Source organism: Nuphar pumila, chromosome 5 (assembly GCF_984573655.1).
Source record: "Nuphar pumila chromosome 5, dmNupPumi1.hap1.1, whole genome shotgun sequence".
Lineage (NCBI taxonomy): Eukaryota > Viridiplantae > Streptophyta > Magnoliopsida > Nymphaeales > Nymphaeaceae > Nuphar > Nuphar pumila.
In genome coordinates, this window is record NC_143253.1 from 42480645 (window position 1) to 42502459 (window position 21815).

Here is a 21815-nt window from a genome sequence, read left to right on the forward strand (position 1 = left end):
TGGGATGGGAGTAGATGGATCAATGGATTGAGCTAACAATAAACAAACAAACCAATGAAATCAACGAATGAATCAGTATTTAGATAAACAATCAACGGACCAAACAAATGAAACAAGCAAATAGATCAGGATTAGATCAATAAACCAAAATGAAATAAGCAAAAGGGATCAGGTAAAATAGTGAGCAAATTGATAAAATGAACTACTGAATCAATGGAGATGGTAACATCATATCTTCAAATCGATCTCACGCAACAGGCAAATCAGATCAACCTTTCAATCGGTTCTAATAGTCATCTTCAACAAACTAAAGCTCTCATAACAGATAATGTCATGAATCAGATTCCTGTAGCAGGCGCTATGGTGAAATGTGCCATGCTTGCTGCCGTTCGAGGATGTAAATTCGCAAACCTTTATGCGTGTGGTGGATGTTAGGGAAAAGGGAAATGATAATGCAGATCAAAAACCCAGACACTAACTGATAATAGAAATAAAAAAAATATCAAAACGAAAATAAGGAAATCATAAAAGAGATCGATATGCAGATAGGAGATAAAAAAAAGAAAAAGAAGGAGAACATAAGCAAAAGTAACTGAAAAGAAATCAAGACTAAATTACAAAAGAAGGAAAGATTTGTTGGAATTGGATTATTCTGTTAATGTCGCAAAACGTAGATCGACACTGCTATATGCAGGTTGATCTTACGAGTTATGCTCAAAATAAATAACAGAAAGAATGAAGAAAGGAAAACAAAATCTAAAAAGAACGTTGTAAATAAAAATTTGACAAAGAAGAGGAAAAGGAATTCTCACCTGTTTTCGTTGATTTTTTTTTTGACTTAGAAATGTCGATGCTTTGTATGCAAGTATAATGAGATACCCCTTTTGTCGATCAGGAAATGAGAAGTAGAGGGGAAGCACCAGGGGAAGAGAAGAGAAATTGAAGAAGTGAGAGGGGAAGGAGGAAAGGAAGAAAGCCTGAGGAATGAAGCACATGGAGGGGTAAAAAGCGGTCTTCTGTGTAACACTGCAAAAACGTAGCTGGTGCTCTGAGATAGAAACTCCTTCAATTGAAAAAAAAAAAAAACAAGAAGAAGAAGAGAAAAGAGGAAGAAGAAGGAAGCAGAGGAAGAGGGTCGTCGATGCGTGAAGAAGCGGGGTGCTGAGGTGAAGAGGCGATGAAGGGAAGAGACCCCTGCACCTCCTGTTTTATAATAGGAGGTCTTTAGAAATCTTACGATTTGAGCCTGGAAAGTTTCAAGAAATTTCATAAGAAATGCTCTTTTCAAAAGTTTTCCTAAAAGGGGTTTTTAGCAAAATCTATTTCCAAAGAGGGGTTTCTAAAACTCTTTTTTTGTGTTTTCTTTTGTCTATTTTTTTATTTTTTGTTCTTTTCTTGATATTTTCTATCTATATTTTTTTTGCGTTTCTGGAATAAAACTTCAAAACTGCAAGAAAATGAAGGATTTTAAACTAATTTTGCAAAATTTAAGAATATTTACAAAAAGAAGGGTTTTCTGAGAATTCGGGTTTAAAATCTGGAAATTTCTTCAGAAAATGGGTTCAAATTCAGAATTTTGAGAAAACATTCAAGTTTTGGATCTCAAATCGAGGAATATAGAATAGTGGATCCAAACATATACCGGATGGACTGTCTGAGCCATTAAAAAACTATTTTTGGTATTTTTGTAATTGTAATTTGGATAACAAGGCCCAGATTTGGATTTTGGTAATGGATCTGGATCCGAAATCAAGTCAGATATGGAAAATGGATTTAGATTTCAGTAGATTCGAGAAATAAACTGGAATTTTGATTTAAAACAGACTCAATTATTCAGCAAATGGGGCTAGGGGCAAAAAGGAAATATTTACAAAATTTTGAAAATTTTGGGGTGTTCACAGATGCCCCTCTTTGCTGCTAAGCCGGTTATAAGCCGAGCTTTAGCGGCAAAGAAAACACACCAAATTTTCTTCTAAAAAAAATGCCCCAGTCAGGAGGTTTGAACTGGGTGTGAAAGAATTGTTTTTGTAAAACATTGTTCTCAGGTTTGGTACCTTATCTTGAAAGGTTTTGGGAAGAAACGAAATCCTCGAGCATGAAAATAATTTGGATAGAAGAAAGATGAGGAAATCGTGGTGGGACTTTGGGAGGAAGATCCTGACATGGTGAAAATGAGAGATTTTGCAGAAGTCTCATGGCTGAGACAAATATAAGAATTTTTTGAAAAGACTCAGGTTTAGCCCTTAACCTGGATGGGGAAAAGATATTTTGAAAAACACGATGGGACATTTTTGAAAAATACCTCGTGAGACAAGGTTAGAGTCCTAATCAACTGAAACTCTAAAATAGAGTCCCAAATCAACTGGAACTCTGAGAATTAGATTTGTTTTCGAAAAACAAGTAAAATAAAAGTAAACAAATGAAATCAGAGTAGAGTTCTAACCCGACTGAAACTCTAGGGCAGAGTCCTAAAATTTTGAAACTCTAAAATAAAGTCCTAAAATTTTGAAATTTGAATTTTTAAAAGATAGTTGAAGAAGTTTTTGAAAGATTTTCTTAGAAATGAAGTCAAGATTAGAGTCCTAATCCAACTGAAACTCTGGAACAGAGTCCTAATTTGACTAAAACTCTAAAATTTTGACTTCTTTTGAAAGATTTTGAAAGATTTTCTTAAAAACAGGTAAAAGTGAGAGATAGAGTCCTAATTTGACTGAAACTCTATGACAGAGTCCTAGTCTGACTAAAACTCCAAGATTTTGGTTTCTTCTAAAAGATTTTAAAGGATTTTCTTGAAAACAGGTAAAAATAGAAATGAAAGGTAGAGTCCTCATTCAACTGAAACTCTGTGATAGAGTCCTAGTCCAACTGAAACTCTAAAATTTTAGCCAAAATGAAAGAAATGGATGAGGGATAAGGCTACCTCTGATTTAAAACCAAAATAGAATTTTAAAAAAAGTTTTAAAGGTGAAAAGACAGAGTCCTAAATCAACTAAAACTCTGAAATTTGAGAAATTTGGATGAAAGAAGGGATCCAGAAGCGACACCACCTAGACGGGTCTCATCTGAGAATTAAGATCAGTTAAAAATTGATTTTAAAATAAATCCAGATCACTTTCTAAATAAAATATTTTGAAATATAAGATCCTAGGGGTTGGCAAATGGAAAAATATTGATCTAAAACCCAGGTATTTAAAATTGATTTCAAAAGAAAGGTTTTAACATCAAATCTGGATTGGAAGATTTTGAAAAACTAGAGTGTTGGATCTTGAGGATGACATGCAATGCTATGAAGTGCAATGAAATGTCATGAAATGACAAGAATTTACATGAAATGATATGAAATGAGATTCAAAATGCAAACCCGGGATGAGGGATTTGAAGTCCCGGACCCTTGGCAGAAATAAAGAACTGAACATTCCTGTTCGAGGATGAAAATTGATAATTGGATTCAGATCCGACACTGGATCCCATTTAAATGTGAATTGAGTCTCAGATATAACTAAATTTTTCAAGAAAGGATCTTATATGAGCTTTGGTTAGTGGTTGTACCAGCTGGGGGAATGATAAAATGACATTTCAGACAAAATGATTTGAGAAATTATTTTGCCCCTGCAGGGCATAGAGTGACACTGAAGACGGGGTTTGAACTGGTCTCGATTGGTTTACACTAGATCCTAGGGTTTCTGAACTCAGAGGGACTAAAGTGACACTGACTCAAACAATTTCCTAGACTGGATGATCGAGAAATAGTACAATTCTCAGAGAAATTGTATAATTCTCAGAGAAATGATGAGGAATGACCACTGGAGTGAAGTGGATGACAAAAATATACTAGGTTTGAGCTAAAATAAAGGTCAGTAATACTCAGATGAACTAATTCTAAAGTTTAAACACTAGCTCAACTGATTGAACTCAGCCCAATTTCAACTGAAATGGGCTAAAATAGGCTCCTAGACTATGGGAAGTAGGATTGAACTGAAACAGAGCCACTTAAACTTCTGGTGAGCTCAAGCTAGACTTAAGGGAATAGGGTCGACTAGGATTAACTGACTCAAGAATAATTGATTATAATTCGAGCTAGAAATGAGCTCATTTCTCGATAAATGAACTAATTTTAGCCAAAATGGTCAGGAATGAACATGATTTGCTTATCGTGAGCTAGAAATGATAGACATTCTAACTGTTTTGATCTTGAAAATGAGTTAGGTCGACTCTGACTAAGAGAGATCTAGGAGTAAAATGGTAATTTTTAATAAAATGGGGTGAAATGACACCTAAACTGGGATCGACCTAGGACTGGACTCCTACACTGACATGCAGGGGTTGGCATCTGCTGAAAGGGGGTGTCTGAAAATGTATGAAAAAATGTTGGGGTGTTTACAGATGCTCCTCTTTGCTACTAATCTGGTTGAGAGTCGAGCTTAGTGGAAAAGAAAAACACACCAAATTTGGGCCATAAAAATGCCCCAGTTAGAAGAATCTGACTGCGTATGAAAGAATTGGTTCGGGTGATGATTGTAGATATTGAATAAAAAATGGAGAAGAAAATTCACCTCATCGGGATGAGGCTCAGGCTTGACCCTTACTTGAATGGGAAGAAGATACCTCATGAAGGAGGCTCATGTTTAACCCTTACCTGAATGGAGGCTAGAGTGGAATCCTTGAGAGAAAAGGCGACGAAAGAGACCTCATATAATGAGGGGTTGCAAAGAAGACAATGAAAATGGGGTTCTCTAAAAGCTTTAGAAAATGGAGTGATATTGGGCGTCTCATGACTAAGACTAAATAGCTTTTGATAGATGGTCTTTTTGCGAAAATGATTCAGGTTTAACCCTTATCCTGAAAGGGAAAATACCTCATGAAAGGATTATGTTCAGGCTTAACCCTTAACCTGAACGGGAAAATACCTCATGGAAGAACGAGGTTCAGGCTTGACCCTTAACCTAAACGGGGAAAATAGAATCCTCGAAAGAAGAAACCATGATGGAACCTTCGGGTTTCGCACAATAAATCTGAAAGGGGTTTGCAAAAGGATGAAAATTGGGTTCCCTAAAGCTGTGAAAAGGAATTGATCTTGGGTGTCTCATTGCTGAGACTGATTAGCTTTTGAAATTGATGACCTTTTATAAGAAAATATAAATGGTGGCTCGACCTCGAACCGAAAAACAAATAAATGAACTATCTATGGTGAGACAGTGGGGAACACAAGAAAGTGTGCAAATTTGAGAGCCGAGGGGCTCAGATTAAATAAGAAGGGAAGGATCTTGAAAACTTCTGTTATCAAGTCCTAAAGAGGGATAACAACAACACCAAGATATGTTAAGATAGACATCGAGCTTTTCGTTTCATATCGAGATAGCTTGAAAATATTGTCAATAAGATAAATATTGTAGTTGGTTAAAAAATGATTAAAAATAAGCACATTTGTACGGAAATTATTTCCTTTTCTACCTAGAGTATTACCTCTAATTGGGCTAACTCCGTAGAATCTAGAATCAAAATCAAATTGTTGTTGTTGAGTTTCTTTAATGAAGCTATTCATTTCCTTGATATGAAAAAGAAAGGAATTTGTTCTCAGTATCATAAAAGCAATTGATGAAAAGATATTGATAAAATAATTTCACATAAATAAAGATAATTCTTAGTAGGTTTGACAGTTTGATATTTGGGGTTTTCCCCATGATGATCTTTTACACTCTTTGAGACATGAAAAGTGAACTTTCTTGGGATTTGGTGAGAATTTCATTACTTCAGCCTTCAATTTGGGGATGTTTTGATTTTCCCTAGAAGAATACATCACAAGCTCCTTTAACTTAGAGATGATCTATGACTTCTTTGGTCCAAGGAATTATATTGATAATATTGTCTCTTTGATTGAAATCTCTTGGTGATCTTTTATATTCTTTTGAGACATGAAAAGTAAGCTCTCTTGGGATTAGGTGAGAATTTTATCACATCAACCTTCAACTTGGTGATGATCCGATTTTCTCTGGAAGGACACGTCACATGCTCCTTCAACTTGGAGATATTCTGAGTCTTTTTTAGTCCCAAGAATTATATTGATAATATTGTCTCTTGGGTTGAAAATCTCTTGATAATAACAGTGATCAAATATCTTTTAGAGATTGTCGAAAGGTTCATCGCATCACCCTTCAACTTGGTGATGATTTAAGCTTTCCCTGAAAGAACACATCACATACTCCTTCAACTTGAAGATGATCTGAGTCTTCTTTGGCCCCAAAGGTCTAGATCATCCATCAGTCTTTAACTTGATGATGATTGAGAGATCTCTTTTGTAAATAGTTGATTTGAGCTTGAATGATTAAAGAGATATTGAAATTGCATGGATTTCTTTTTGCTCAAGATATTTCCACTGCCTTTTTACCAGAAGAATGATCTTTAAAAATGTGTCATAGCTATGACCAATATCAATTCACTTATGGTTTTTCAACATCATTGAATTTTCCTTGCTAGTCATATCTAGGATTTTTCTTTATCCTTTTGGATGATCAACAGAAAAAGCTTGAATTTTCTTCTTTCTTCGCAAAAACTTTGTCCTTTTAGAAGGAATACTGAAAGTAATATGGCATAAACTTTTATGCAATAAAGATTTTAAGATCAACAACTATTTTTTATGATAAATTGGTAAAATATTCTTGAGATCCTTGGTGAAAGAAATTACTTGATATCCAATTGACACATCTATGACAAAAGATTGAACCCTGAAAAGACACAGTATTTGATAAAAGATCAACTCAAAAGTTGAATTTTGGAAAGACCAACACAAGACTGAATTTGGTGAGAGGACTAGCACAAAAACTAGATTTGGTAAAAGAACCAATGCGAGGTTGGATTTTGTAAAAGGACCAACGCAAAGCTAGATTTTGTAAAAGGACTAACGCAAAGTTGGATTTTGTAAAAAGGACCAAGGCAAGGCTGGATTTCGTAAAAAGATCAACGCACGACTGGATTTTGTAAAAAGACCAACGCAAGGCTGGATTTTGGTGAAAGGACCAACGCAAAGCTGGATTTGATGAAAGGACCAATGTAAAAACTGGATTTGGTTAAAGGACCAATGCAAAGCTAGATTTGATGGAAGGACCAGTGCAAAACTGGGTTTGTAAAGACCAGTGCTAAAATGGATTTGGAAGGACCAACACTAAATTGGATTTGAAAGGACCAATGCTAAACTTGGTTTGGAAGGACTAGTGGTAAACTAGGTTTGGAAGGACCAGTGCTAAACTGGATTTGAAAGGACCACTACTAAACTCGGTTTGGGAGGATCAGTGCTAAACTGGGTTTGGGAGGACCAGTGCTAAACTGGATTTAAAAAGACTAGTGCTAAACTGGATTTAGAAGGACCAATTCAAAATTTAAATTTGAAAGAACCAGTGCTAAACTCGATTTGGAATAACCAATTCAAAAATTGGATTTGAAAGGACCAGTGCTAAACTAGATTTGGAATGGCCAATTCAAAAATTGGATTTGGAAGGACTAGTGCTAAACTTGATTTGGAATGACCAATTCAAAAATTGGATTTGGAAGGACTAGTGCTAAACTAGATTTGGAAGGACCAGTGCTAAACTGGGTTTGGAAGGATCAGTGTTAAACTGGATTTGAAAGGACTAGTGCTAAACTGGATTTAGAAGGACCAAATCGAAAATTGGATTTGGAAGGACCAGTGCTAAACTGGATTTAGAATGACCAATTCAAAAATTGGATTTGGAAGGACCAACGCTAAACTAGATTTGGATGGACCAAATCAAAAATTGGATTTGGTAGGAATGTTATCATTACAAAATTTTACTTTTGCAAGTCAAACTGACCTTTTGAAAAAGAATTTGAAAATAACTCACATCTATTTTAAATTACAGGATAATTCTGAAGAATGGGACTCGCCTGTCGGTACGAGGTTCAACTTTGAAATATGCAATGATTTTTTAAGATGCCTAAGAGTGTAGGCCATTTGTGGCTTAGAAAAGGATGATAAATTTGTGTTTTGTTCGTCTTCTGACTATGACCACAAATACAAAACCCACCAAGTTTATCAACTCCTTAGAAGCTAGTTCATGTGACATTCATGTAGACCATGGTAAGTTCAAATATGCATGAATCATCATCCATCACACATTGACATTATTAAAAGAAATAAACTATATGCAATACAGTCCTATTATAAGCAGGAAAAGTAAATTTTTATTCCAAAATTACAATTACAATTTATATAAAAAGGAAAAAAAATAAAATGAAATACACTCTTGAATGTCCCTGTAAAACTAGAAAGCTTGTTAGTGAAAATATGTCATCCTTTTGGGATTTATCTAATAATATCTGGAAATTACTGGATTTATCCAGATATAAGCCTTTTCCATGTTTTCCTGAGATAAACATAATAAAATATGATATAAAATTGAATAAATAATAAAAATAAATAACTTTAAAATTTATAATTTGGAGAGAAATGACAAAAATACACCTGAAAATAAGACTATGGCCTTGAAATCAGGGTTTTCAGAAAAGATTTTGGTAAAACTTTGAATTTAGGGCTCAAATAGATTCAAATAAACATGAAATCGGGTATGAAGCACCCTAGCATGATTATAAACATGATCAAACATTAAAAACATAAAAAAGTTTATAAAAAAATCAAAATATCACAAAAATAGTGATTTTTGTCATTGTTTTACTCAAACCGGGACTCTACGAGCACCCTATTTTTGTGATTTAATCAAATGATATATCAAATGGATTCAAAAATTAACAAAAAGAAAAATGGACACTAATGATAACCCTAAAATTAAACTGCAATTAAAAAAATATGTTTTTGGCATAATTTTAATATAAAAATTGAATAAAACCTTAAAATACGTTATTTTGCCTGCGAGCATGTATCTGTCACAGTGTTAGACCCGAATCAGGTATTAAACCACTATAGAAATTCATAAAAATTTATATAAACATATTAGAGAGATAAACAAAACTTTTTTTTTTACAGATCAGAAAAATCATCTTCAGTTAGGGAGATATTGCTCCGGCAATATACGTTTGATTCCGGCGAATATATAACAAGTTGAAATAAATACATCCAGTTTTGGGTAAAGAAAAATATAGCAAATCATGTTAAAAAATTATTAAATTTTATAAGATGAAATTAAATTTACATATAAAAATACTCTTTTTTATGGATTATAGATCGGATCTCCGGTTAGGGAGATACAATCTACACAAGTTGATCTAGGGTTTAGACAATGCATAATGGGCTCTGTAAAACTGATTCTACTTTGTGACAGAGGAAAAACAACAAACAGATGCCTAAAAAACCGAACATTTTACAGAAAATACTAGACAAAATAACTAAAATACTTTAACTTACAGATTGTCGATCGGATCTTCGATGAGGGAGATATTGCCTCAGCAACTTGTTCTTGAATCCACATAGGGATTTCATGGTTTAAAAAGTAAGGTTCGGTTTCCTATATTTTTGATAGTGTTACAAAACCCAAAATAATCTGATTTTTTATAAGAAATTACAGACATGTTCACGGTTTAAACCTAAAAATTTTGTATTTTTTTTATAGAAACTTGAACATAAAATAATGTGGTTCCCGCATGCCCGGGATCAAAATCCATATATTATCGATAAAACATGAAAATCTAATCTAAATATGAAAAATAATAAAGAAAACTTGCAAATAATACCACGAATTTAAATTTAATATTTGAATGACCAAAATAAGCATGAACATGATAAAAAATAAAAAAATCAAGAAATATACGGTTAGAATGCGATTTAGCCTTTGAAAAGAGAGATTTGACCCATCGAACGAGCGAATCACAATCTTTTTTGGGTGTTTAGCAAAATAAATGTATTATAAATGATTCTAACGGATTAAAAACAAAAAAAATCCATGGATGATCATTAGATCATCTTCTTGGGTCGTGGATCATGTGGCTTCTACAAAAAAGATAAGAAAAGCATGCTTGTAATGGGCGATAATGGTGAAAAGCATAAAAAAAAGATAAAAAAGTAGCTAAAATAAAAGAAAAGAAAAAGAAATTCTACCTTGAGGGAAACTGCAACAATGGAGGAAGTCTGGAGAAGGAGAGGACCATAAAAATCTAGAGAGGAAAAGAAGAAAAAAGCCCCCTTGACCCTCCTCCTAGAGTCCCTATTTATAGGTTTCAAGCATGAATTAGGGAGAGTCCTAATTGTTTTGAAATTTTCTTAATTAACTTAATTAGAGGGGTGGTTTTTCTAGCTGTGTTTGACTTTTCAACCTTCCTAATTAGACTCTAATTAGCCTAATTGAGTCCTAATTGAATTAAAACAAATTCAAATGTGGCGCCACCTATTGTGGGCCACATTTGTTTTTTAAAGCTTTAAATAAAAATAAATTTTAAAACGAAAGCGAGGTTTTAAAATCGATTTTGATTCTAACCTAACTAGGACACTAGTTAATTCTAAACTAACCAAAATACTTTCAAATATGGCGCCATCTAATGTGGGCCCCGCATGTTTTTTTTTTAGAAAATGATTTTGAAACCTTGAAAATAAAGGGGTTAAAAATGTTTTTTTTTTCAGAAACTTCAAAAGGACACCTAAACTAATATATATATATATATATATATATATATTTTTTTTTTTTGAAATATGAAAGATGGAAGATGAAATGAATTTGGAAATTAGGATTTTGCACTCCTGCAGGGTGGGCCCCGCTTGAAGAAAGTTGAAAACTGATTTAAAAATCCAGTATTTGAAATAAAGGGTTTTGAGAAGGAAAGTTTTTGAAAGAAAGTTTTAAAAATAAAGCTGAAGTTATAAATCTACTAGAGTCCTAAATGGATTAAAACTCTTCCAGATATGGAGTCAATTGTATGGGCCCCACACCAGAGTTTTGAAAAAGTTGAAATAAAGACTGAAAAAGGGTTTTGAAATAGAGTTGAAATCACCAGATGAGAATCAAAAGTTTTGAAAATAGAGTCCTAAACTAACTGAAACTCTGGAACAGAGTCCTGAAATTTTGAAACTCTTAAATTTTGATTTTTGAAAGACAAACGAAGAGATTTTGAAAGATCTTCTCAGAGATTAGTGAAAATGAGCAAAATACGAGAACAGGGTCAGAGTCTTAATCAACTAGGACTCTAGGATAGAGTTCCAAAATTTTGAAACTCTTAGAACTAAATATGTTTTTGAAAAACAAGTAAGAAAAGGTAAAAGAAGGAAATCAGAGCAGAGTTGTGGACCGATTGAAACTCTGGGGCAGAGTCCTAAAATTTTGAAACTCTACAATAAAGTCTTAAAATTTTGAAACTCTACAATAAAGTCCTAAAATTTGAAATTTGATTGTTTAAAAGATAAATGAAGAAGTTTTTGAAAGATTTTCTAAAAAAATGAAGTCAGGGTTAGATTCCTAATCTGCTGAAACTTTGGAACAAAGTCCTGATCCGACTGAAACTGTAAAACTTTGACTTCCTTCGAAAGATTTTAAAAGATTTTTCTAAAGACAAGTAAAAATGGCAATGAAAGATAGAGTCTTGATTAGACTGAAACTCTGAAATAGAGTCCTAGTCCAACTGAAACTATGAAATTTTGACCAAAATGAAAGATTTTGACAGGTTTTATTGAAAACAAGTGAAAATAGAGATGGAAGATAGAGTCCTAGTCCGACTGAAACTCTATGATAGAGCCCTCGTTCGACTGAAACTCTAAGATTTTTGTCTTTTAGAAGTCAGATAATAAGGTTTTTGAAATCAAGTGAAAAACATAAATAAAGGATAAAATCGGGATAGAGTCTTTATCTGACTAAAACTCTGCGATAGAGTCCTAAGTTGATGAAAACTCTACAAAAATTGGATTTTTTTCGAAAAACAGAGGAAAAAATTTTAAAAACAAGTGAAAATGGGAGTTAAAACAGAAATCAGAACAAAGTTCTGATCCGATTAGTACTCTAAGACAGAGTCCTAATTCGACTAAAATTCTAAAAAATTTGATTTTTCTGAAAAGAGACAAGAAGATTTTGAGAGCTTTTCCCAAAAACAAGATGAAAATTGAAATCAAACTAGAGTCCTGATCCAACTAGGACTCTAGGATAGAGTCCTAATTCTACTAAAACTCTCAGTATTTTGAACAAACAAGGAGGTTTTAAAAGCTTTTTTGCAAAAATAGATGAAAACAAGGTAAAACTGAAATTAGAATTAGATTCTTGATCCAACTGGGACTCTGGGACAGAGTCCTAATTCAACTAAAACTCTTCATAGAAAACAAATGAGAGGGTTTTAGAAAACAGGTGAAAGTAAGATAGAAATTGAAGTTAGGTTCAGAGTCCTAATCTGACTAGGACTCTGAGGAAGAGTCCAAATTCGACTATAACTCTAAGAATTTTTGGTTTTCTGAGAAGCAAATGACAATATTTAAAAAAAAAAACTTTTGAAAACAAGTGAAAATGAAAATAAAAAATGATATCAGGATAGAGTCCTGTTTCGATTAGGACTCTGGGGCAAAGTCCTAATTCGACTGGAAATTTGAGAAAAAGACCAAATAAAGGGAGTCAACAAGGTATGGACCCACTTCTAATTTAGAATCAATAAATGGAAGATTGAAAAAGGCTTAAAAATGTAAAATGACAGAGTCCTAGTTCAACTAAAATTCTGAAATAATTGGAATTGTGCAAATTTTGAAAGAAATCATTAATTCAAAAGTGACACTACCTGGATGGGTCTCATCTGAGGTTTAAAATAGATTGAAAATTGGTTTATAATGAATCCAAATTGTTTTTCGGAAGAAATGCTTTTGAAATGAAACTTTGGGGGTTAGCCAAATAGCAAATGTCAATTTAAAAAACTCAGGTTTTTGAAATTGCCTTCAAAAGAAAGGTTTTAAAATCGAATCTGGATTAGATGTTTAGAAAAACTAGAGTACTGGATCTCGAAAATGAGATGAAATGCAATAAAATGATATGAATTGATGAGAAATGATAAAAAATAATAAGAAATGATGAGATATGACATGAAATATCATGTGAAATGCAAACCTTAGATAAGGGATTTTAGGTATTGGACCCTGATCGACAGTTGTACCAGTTTAAAAAGTGATAAATTAATAAAATGAACAAAATGATTCAAGAAATGGTTTTTGTCCCTGTAGGGCCAAGAGTGACACTGAAAATTGCAGTTTTAACTGGTTTGAACTGGAATGAATTGAATTCTGGGGTTTCAGAACTCAAATGAACTAACAAGACACTGGCTCAACTAAACTCCTAGACTGAATGATCGAGAAAAGATATCATTTCTTAGAGAAATTGTGAGAAATGATCAATGGAGTGAAGTAAGTTACGAACAAGAACTGGGTTTGAGCTGGAATAAAGATCAATAATACTGAGATAAACTAAAACTAAAGCTCAAACACTAGCTCAACTGACTAGACTTAGCTCAATTTCAGCTGAAATATGCTAATATGGACTCCTAGACTGTGAGAAATGGATTTGAACTGGAACTATGCTACTTGAACTCCTGGTGAGCTCAAGTTAGACTCAAGGGAATAGGGTCGACTATATTTGACTGACCTGGGAATAATTGACTAAGATTTAGCTTAGAAATGAGCTCATTTCTCAGAAAATAAATCCATTTTGGCAAGAATGATCAGAAATGAACATGATCTACTCATCGTGAGCTCAGGTAAGCTCGAAATGACTAACATTCTAACTGTTCTGATCTTAAAAAATAAACTTGGTCGACTCTGACTGACAAGGATCTAAGGTGACCTAGGAGTAAAATGGGAATTTTACTGATAGAATGGGGGTGAAATGACACCTAAAAGGGGACAGATCTAGGGTTAGACTCCTACACTGACCTACAGGTTTGGCATCTATAGCAGGGGGTGTCTGAAAGTGAACAAGGAAAATTTGAGGTGTTTATAGATGCCCCTCTTTGCTACTAAGCCAGTTGAAAGCCGAGCTTAGTGGAAAAAAATACACCAAATTTAGACTATAAAAATCCTCAGTTAGAAAAACGTGACTGGATATGAAAAAATTATTTATGGTGATGATGGTAGATATGGAATGGAGAATGAAGAAGAATATTCACCTCATCGGAATGAGGCTCAAGCTTAGCCCTTAACCTAGATGGGACAAAAAATACCTCATGGAAGAATGAGGCTCAGGCTTGACCCTTGACCTGAATGGGAAAAGATGAAATTCTCAAATGGAGAAACCATGATGGAACCTTCAGATTTTACACAATAAATCCGAGAGGGTTTGCAAAAGGAAGAGAATGGGGTTCCCTAAATCTTGAAGAGGGATTGATCTTGAACGTCTCATTGCTGAAACTGAATGACTTTTAAAATAGATGACCTTTTGCAGAAATAATTCTGGTTTAACCCTTACCCTGAACGGGAACTGTCTATGGTGGGACAGTGGAGAAGTAACGCCCTGAAATCTTACCCCAAGTTTTGTGGAGTTTTTTTTATATAATATATTACAACGAAAATAAGTAATACCATACGGTTAAACATTCTGAAACATTACAGTGGAGAGCCAGCCAAAACATTTATTTCATTTCATTATCAATTAATAATAACATCAGAGTTTTAATAACATGTTCAACTAAATAAAAATGAGCTCAAACTATCCCGGGAACAGTAAATCCAAAATCTCAAAAGGTTCGATATAAAAGTTTTCTTATTAAGAATCTGATTTAAACTTCGTGGATCCACTCCATTCGTCCTGGATCCAATATCCAATATGATCCTGATAATGAGGATCCAATACCAGAGATCCAATCCATTTGACCAAAATCCATTATTAAATATCAAATTTAGTGATCTGATATCTAAGATCCAAATGGAATATCGAAAGCTTCAAACATAATATTATGAATCCGATATTGAAGGTACAAACAAAATATCTGATATCCGAATACAAATAACACATACAATAATAAAAATATCTGTGTACCAGTTCAAGGACATAAATTTCAAGTTTATTTATTGGATAAAATTCACAAGTATTACATCATTTCTACCTAAAAAGAATTTTGTCCTCAAAATTTTAATGCAGAATTCCTATAGAGATCGTAGTCTGAAGGAATTGGTATCGACAAGGATGCACATATGTGTGCAAGCTCTCAACATATATCCCAACATATAAGGATCAGGACAACACACAATGAGTTTCTAAGAGAAGTTTGGAGCTAAAATTTGGTCTTGACAAAATTCATACATGATTTTTTTTATGGCAAAACTGTACTAAATCACGGAAAAGTCTTAACCTAAGAGAGTTAAAGTGTATGTTCACTACTTCCTACTTGTTTAGTCACGAATGATAGCCATGACCTGCTATTCCTTTAGCTTGTTCTTGATTATTGGATGGAGTTTCCTTTATTTTATCATAACCACGTCGTTGTTTGTTGTCCTCACTATTTCTAACAGACTCTTTATCCGGAATAAGCTCCACTTATTCCTATTTCTCAAGGCCTTGCACGGCTAGTTGTCTCTGATCGAGACCTCACTCAAGGCATAATTCTCTCGCAGAATGGCTCATCTATCCATGAAAGACATAAACATAACATTGTATCAAGATCTAAAATCAATAATGATTCAATTCTGCTATAATTGAAGCCAAATCTATTGATCTCTAACTGGCTATATCAATCAATCTCAGCAGATTCTCTTAATTTATCATAACTCTTTATTAATTAAAAATTAACAAGATCCACGCTGGATCACCTGGTCTGAGAAATACACTATCTCACAAGGAACTATCGTCCTAGAGGGTATACCTGGTCTTGGACAATACACTTTCTCACAGGAATTCATCATCTTTGCGGCTACCCATTCTTGCACAGTGTACTTCCTCACAGAGATCCACCGCTCTAGCCGGATTGCCTGATCTTGATCATACATACCCTCACAAAGAATCTTTTATAGAAACAAAAATCACAAGATCCTCGCAGAATCACCTGGTCTGGGAAATGTACAACCTCACACGGAATTATCGCCCTAGATGGTATACCCAGTCTTGGACAATACACTTTCTCACATAAATTTACCATCTTTGCGGCTGCCCATTCTTGGACAATATACTACCTCATGGAGATCTGTCGCTCTAGCCGAATTACCTGATCTTGGTCATACACACCCTTAGAGATAATTTTATGCAGAAAAGGTCCTCAACAGGTACCAAAATAGTGATACATGCATAAATGCAAATGACCGCTCTCAAGGTCGATAGCCACCAATATGGGCACAAGCATACATATCATTAATATGCAACATCACTTCATATGACACTAAAAATCATGAAATCACACCTTTCACCAATAAAGTTCTATAAACCATAGTTCACTATTAAACTTAAGCATATATCGCATGCTTTCAAAATTTCAGATCATGTGGCATTTCAATCATATCATACAAAAGCATATTATTCTATGCATCATATCATTGACACCAGGAATATTGCATTTTCTAAATTTAACCTCGAAGCATGCGTAACCAAAGCATGAGTCCTATACAATGTGATCATGTATATACCAAGAATCAACTAAACCTCAAGATACGTAGCTTCTACGTAGTTTGAGTTATGACACATGATTCAAATCATATATATATCTAAGACATTAAGATCATTTCATGAGCATTGATAATTCTTATATCACATCACATTCGATTATTTTGATGTGAAACACACACATATCCACTAAGAAATTTAGTCAGATATCCATGATATACACATCAATCAGGCAATGCAAGTATACTAGATCCATTCAGACAATCATAATACAATCATCTACAATGAAACTATGTTGGCGTGATACATCATTCACCTAGTAGGTCGATACTAATGATTTGTAGGCGTGATAAGTCAACAACCTAAAAGCTAATCATTTATAGGCGTGAATTCACCTATATACTATTATGGGCATCACAATAAAAAGAACAAGTACCATGACCAATAACAAAACAAAATAAATTATACTCACAGAGCGATTGCAGGGTGTGGTACGGTCGTGATCTTTGATTTATTGTTCCCAGACTCTGATACCATAACTGTAACACCTTAAAATCTTACCCCAAGTTTTGAGAAGTTTTTTTTTATATAATATATTACAGTGGAAACAAGTAATACTATACGGTTAAGCATTCTAGAACATTACAGTGGAGAGCCAGCCAAAACATTTATTTCATTTCATCATCAATGAATAATAACATCAGAGTTTTAATGACATGTTCAACTAAATAAAAATGAACTCAAATTATCCTGGGAACAGTAAATCCAAAATCTCAAAAGGTTCGATATAGAAGTTTTCTTATTAAGAATCTTATTTAAACTTCGTGGATTCACTCCATTTGTCCTGGATCCAATATCCAATATGATCCTAATAATGAGGATCCAATACCAAAGATCCAATCCATTTGACTAAAATCCATTATTAAATATCAAATTTAGTGATCCGATATCTAAGATCCAAATGGAATATCAAAAATTCCAAACATAATATTATGAATTTGATATTGAAGGTCCAAACAAAATATCTGATATCCAAATACAAATAACACATACAATAATAAAAATATCCTTGTACCAGTTCAAGGACATAAATTTCAAGTTTATTTATCTGATAAAATTCATGAGTATTACAGGGAAACACAGGGAAGTGTGTGAATCTGAGAGTCGAGGCGCTCAGATTAAAACAAGAAAGGAAGGATCTCAAAAACTTGTGTTATCAAGTCCTAAAGAGAGATAAAAATAACGCCAGAATATATCAAAATGGACATCAAGTTCTTGCTTCATGTCGGGATAACTTAAAATTGTCAATAAGATAAAAATTGTAGTTGATTCAAGATAACTGAAATGTAAACACATTTGTTTGAAAGATATTCTCTCTTCTACCTAGAGTATTACCTCCAACTGGTCTAACTCTGTGGAATCTAGAATCAAAATCAAATTATTGTTATTGGGTTTCTTCAAGGAAGTTATCCATTTCCTTGATATGAAAAGAAAGGAGGATATTCTCAGTTTCATAAAAGCAATTGATGAAAAAATATTGATAAAGAATTTCCCATAAATAAAGAGGATTCTTGGCAGTTTGATATTTGGGGTTTATCCATGATGATCTTTTACACTCTTTTGAGACATGAAAAGTGAGTTCTCTTGGGATTTGGCGAGAATTTCATCACATCAGCTTTCAACTTGGCGATGTTCTGATTTTCTCTAGAAGGACATGTCACATACTACTTCAACTCGGAAATGATTTGAGTCTCCTTTGGTCCCAGGAATTATATTAAAGATGTCTCTTTAATTGAAATCTCTTGATAATCTTTTATGCTCTTTTGAGACATGAAAAGTAAGTTCTCTTGAGATTTGGCAAGAATTTCATTGCATCAACCTTCAACTCGGTGATGTTCTGATTTTTCCTAGAAGGACACATCACACACTCCTTCAACTTGGAGATGGTTTGCGTCTTCTTTGGTCCCAAGAATTATATTGATAAAATTGTCTCATTGGATTGAAAATCTTTTTATGATAACAGTAATCAAATATCTTTTAGGGTTTGGCGGGAGATTTATCACATCAGCCTTCAACTTGGTGATGATTTAAACTTTTCCTGGAAAGACACATCACATGCTCCTTCAACTTGGAGATGATCTGAGTCTTCTTTGGCCCTGAGGGTCTAACTCATCCATCAGTCTTCATCTTGACAATGATTGAGAGATCCCTTTTGCAGATAGTTGATTGTAGCTTGATTGATTAAAGAGATATTGATATTGAGTGAATTCTTTTTATATCGTCTGGGATATTTTCACTGCCTTATTACCAGAAGAATAGTCTTTAAAAATGTGTCATAGTTATTATCAATATCGATTCACTTATGGCTTCTCAACATCATTGAATTTTTTCTTTGCTGGTCATATCGAAGATTTTTTTTCATCCTTTTGGTTGACCAACAGAAAAGCTTGAATTTTCTTCTTTCTTTGCGAAAGCTTTATCCTTTTAAAATGAATAATGAAGGTAATTTGAGGTAATTCTTTATGCAATAAAAGTTTGAAATCAACAACTACTTTTTACGAAAAATTGGCAAAAATATTCTTGAAATCCTTGGTAAAAGAAATTGCTTGACATCCAATTAACACATCTGTGACTAAATAGTGAACCTTGAAAAGCGCTTGGTATTAATAAAAAATCAACTCGAAAGTTGAATTTTGGAACAGTCACCAGTATGAAAACCGGATTTTGGTGAGAGGATCAGCACAAACTGGATTTGATAAAAGAACCAACGCGAGGCTTGGGTTTTGTAAAAGGACCAAGGTAGAGCTGGATTTTGTAAAAGGACCAACGCAAAGCTGGATTTTGGTGAAAAGACTAATGTAAAGTTGGATTTAGTAAAAGGACCCACGCAAGGCTGGATTTTGTAAAAGGACCAATGCAAGGTTGAATTTTGTAAAAGGACCAACATAAGACTGGATTTTGTAAAATGACCAAAGTAAAACTGGGTTTTGTAAAAGGACCAACGCAAGGCTGGATTTGATGGAAGGACCAATGCTAAACTGGATTTGGTTAAAGGATCAATGCTAAACTGGGTTTGTAAGGACCAACTCGAAAATTGGATTTTATGGAAGGATCGATGCTAAACCAGATTTGGAAGGACCAATGTTAAACTGGATTTATAAGGACCAACTCAAAAATTGGATTTCATGGAAGGACCGATGCTAAACCGTATTTAGAAGGATCAGTGCTAAACTGGATTTGTAAGGACCAACTCAAAAAATGGATTTTATGGAAGGACCGATGCTAAATCGGATTTGGAAGGACCAGTGCTAAACTGGATTTGAAAGGACCAACTCAAAAATTGGACTTTATGGAAGGACCGATGCTAAACTGGATTTGGAAGGACCAGTGCTAAACTGGATTTGTAAGGACCAGCACTAAACTAGATTTGTAAGGACCAACTCAAAAATTGGATTTTATGAAAGGACAGATGTTAAACCGGATTTGGAAGGACCAGTGTACAACTGAATTTGTAAGGACCAACTCGAAAATTGGATTTTATGGAAGGATCGATGCTAAACCAGATTTGGAAGGACCAGTGCTAAACTGGATTTGTAAGGGCCAACTCAAAAATTGGATTTTATGGAAGGACAGATGCTAAACTGGATTTAAAAGGACCAACTCAAAAATTGGATTTTATGGAAGAACCGATGCTAAACCGGATTTGAAAGGACCAGTGCTAAACTGGATTTATAAGGACCAACTCGAAAATTGAATTTTATGGAAAGACCGATGCTAAACTGGATTTGGAAGGACCAGAGCTAAAATGGATTTGTAAGGACCAACTCAAAAATTAGATTTTATGGAAGGACAGATAATAAACCGAATTTGGAAGGACCAGTACTAAACTGGATTTGGAAGGATTAGTGTTAAACTGGATTTGGAAGGACCAACTTAAAAATTGGATTTTATGGAAGGACCGATGCTAAACCAGATTTGGAAGGAACAGTGCTAAACTGGATTTGTAAGGACCAACTCAAAAAATAGATTTTATGGAAGGACCGATGCTAAACCGAATTTGGAAGGACCAGTGCTAAACTGGATTTGGAAGGATCAGTGCTAAACTGGATTTGGAAGGACCAACTCAAAAATTGGATTTTATGGAAGGACCAATGCTAAACTAGATTTGGAAGGACCAGTGCTAAACTGGATTTGTAAGGACCAACTGAAAAATTAGATTTTATGGAAGGACCGATGCTAAACCGGATTTTGAAGGACCAGTGCTAAACTGGGTTTGGAAGGACCAACACTAAACTGGATTTCGAATGACCAAATCGAAAATTGGATTTATAGAAGGACCAGCGCTAAACTGGATTTGAAAGGACCAGTGCTAAACTGAATTTGTAAGGACTAACTCAAAAATTAGATTTTATGGAAGGATCGATGCCAAATCGGATTTCGGAGGACCAGTGCTAAACTAGGTTTGAAAGGACCAGTGCTAAACTGGGTTTGAAAACATTGACCAGTAAAAACTGGATTTAGAGAGTTCGACCAGTAAGAACCAGATTTAGAAAAAGGCTTAACCTGGAGGTTGATTTTGACAAGACCAGTGAAAATGGTTTTGATAAAAGACTCGACCTGAAGGTCGAATTTGAAAAAGATTGGTGTTTTGAAAAGTGCTTGTTGATTGTGATGGGAGATTTTCAATCTTCAGCCTCATGATTACTTGAACAACTGCTGGGAGTCTCAGGATTATCCCTTATTCTGAATGGATAATAAATTTGATGCAAATAAATGCAAATGGATGTAAATCAGTGCGAACAAATGCAGATGAATACAAATAGATGACTGTGAATAGATGCAAATGAATGGTGAGAGATTTTGTTTGATCTGCTTGCATACAGGACGTTTTGAGGTAAAAACAGATTTTAAAAAGATGCCCCAGTGTGATTAGGGAATAAAACATTGAACAAAAGGATATATAATTGGTATTTGACAAATGCTCTCTAAAGGTAATGAGGTAACAGACTTTTTGATCGATTCGGGAGGCACTCTAAAAGTGGTTACTCCTTGTAAAAAGACATTTTATAAAGAAGGAGAAATACAAAAGATGGCATCAAGTTATGAGAAAAATTGTTGTCTTATTGATGCATTGGAAGAGAGATGACAAATCGAGGAAAGAATTGAGACTACATTGTCTCTTTAAAATGACAGAAGCAAAATAAAAGAGATGAGGGAGCATTGGTATCATCATTCTTCTTCATGTCTGGAAAATGTATTGGTGAGATAGCTGGTTGATTCTCCTCCCTGTCTCGCACAAGAAGTCCTTCA